The following is a 2,231-nucleotide window of genomic DNA, read 5'->3' as shown; positions in this document are numbered from 1 at the left end:
CAAAGGCAGACTTGGAGAAGGGGTGCAAGGAGAAATCATAGGATCATCATATCACAGGATGTTTTGGGCTGGAAGGGACCATTAAAGGCCATCTCTTCAAACCCCCTGCTATGAGCAGGGACACCTTCAACCAGATCAATTTGCTCAGAGCCCCGTCCAACCTGACCTTGAATTTTTCCAGGGATGGGGCATCTACCACCTCTCTGGGCACCTTGGGCCAGTGTCTCACCACCCTCGGCATGAAAAATTTCTTCCTTCAATCTAGTCTGAATGCAAACTATGGCAGCAGATGCAAAGACCTGAGGAGTTTCCTCCTTGCTAGACACAATAATTCCGCCACCACCACCTCCCAGAGGAGCTATTTCTACAGCATGACCTCTGCTCTCTGACATCCTTACCCTTCCCTTGTTTCCCTGCTCCAAACCCTGGCTGACCTATTCCAAAGTGGAGAAGTTCCCAAGAAGCCCTGTGGAAGACAGCACACAGCTCTCCGCTCGCTCCTGCCTTCTGTCCCAAGGAGACCCTGTTGGACTTCCCTCCCTTTTGCTGCAAGCTCCAATCCCTCCTCTGGTATTTCCATGGGATCCCAAGAAGGACAGCTAATTTTCCCGAAGACAGGAAGCCATCAGAGAGCCAAAGCTGCTTTACGCACCCTCCTGGATCAATCCACGAAGACAATTCCTGGTTTTACTTTTCTCTCTAGAAACAAGGCTCCGCCAAACCCTCTGAGCAATGCTAAACCTTGGAGTTAGATTGATATTGGATTTATAATGGATTGAGAGCATCCCTGAGGAGAAGGACTTGGGGGTACTGGTCAATGAGAAGCTCACCATGAGCCGGCAATGTGCGCTGGCAGCCCAGAAAGCCAACCGTGTCCTGGCTACATCCAAAGCAGCAGCGTGGGCAGCAGGTCGAGGGAGGGGATTCTGCCCCTCCGCTCTGCTCTCGTGAAACCCCCCCTGCAGTGCTGTGTTCAGCTCTGGGGTCCCTAACATCAGAAGGACATGGAGCTGCTGGAGCAAGTTCAGGGGAGGCCATGAAGATGATGTGAGGACTGGAGCACCTCTGCTATGGAGACAGGCTGAGACAGTTGGGGTTGTTCAGCCTGGAGAAGAGAAGGCTTCAGGGAAACCTTTCAGTAGCCTTCCAGTACCTAAAGGGTACCCTAAAGTCGAAATCCCTCCACTTTGAAAGTCTTTTCCTAGCCAGCTTTCTCTAATCAGCCTTGACACGGACCTGGATTCAGGTCTCTGAAATTCTCTGCCCGAGTGAGGACACTATAGCAAACCTTGGATCTGTCCCAAAGTATAAGCGAGTTTGTTCTGAACTATTTTATTTCACTAGCAAAACCCAAAGTATCCAAAGCAACGTAAGTATGGCAGGTAAATCAGGATACGTTTGGTGTGTAAGCATGGTGGGTTATGGGTTGAAAGGCTTGTCTCCACAATCATGAAGGAGCACAGAGGTGCGATGGCTGGGGGGGACCCCAATAACCTGGTCAAACATGGACACCCTGATCCCTGTCCTCTTAGGAAAGCATTAACTCCATGGTCTGGGGTGATAGGCATCATGAGAGTCAAGGTCAGAGCAACCTTGGGATGAAGGGTCACTGCTGAGGGATGTGGGTCTCATCATGGCATGCAGGGGAAGGGTGCTTGGAGGTTGCACAGTACTCTTACTTATGTGGTATCATAAAATACATACAAAATACCTCAGAAATGCTCTTATAGGGTAAAAAAATCCACCTGAGGTGATTGCTTATGAACCCACGGACTAAAGAGAGCAAGACATCGACATGAGTAACAACTGAATCATCTGAGATGATCTCCACAGCACTCTCTGGCTGAACGCAGGTTCTTGTGAATGGTGTGGGTGAAGGAGAACTCGTTCTGCAAGTCTGTGAAGAAAAGAAGAATCCATTAAAGACAGTTGGTTCGTGGGAAATCGGTCACCTTTCCTTGTTCCTGAAATGATCCACCGTACTCATGGAGTTAATTTCTCTTACAGGGTTTGGTTATTTGGTGGTTAAGGTTTGGGAATTGGAGCACAGCAAGAGAAAGGTGACTTGCATGACAGCAGGCAGCTTTTGGGCAATGCCACAGCTGGGAAATACTCTTCTCCTGTTGTCCTTCCCTGCCATACCTCCAAACAGGGGTGCAGGACCTGGGGCCGCATGCACTGCACGAAACATGCTCCTCCCAAGCTGGTGCACCAGGACCATACCTGGTAGG

Source organism: Tauraco erythrolophus, chromosome 2 (genome assembly GCF_009769465.1).
Source record: "Tauraco erythrolophus isolate bTauEry1 chromosome 2, bTauEry1.pri, whole genome shotgun sequence".
Taxonomy (NCBI): Eukaryota; Metazoa; Chordata; class Aves; order Musophagiformes; family Musophagidae; genus Tauraco; species Tauraco erythrolophus.
Note: the sequence above shows the minus strand (reverse complement) of the source record.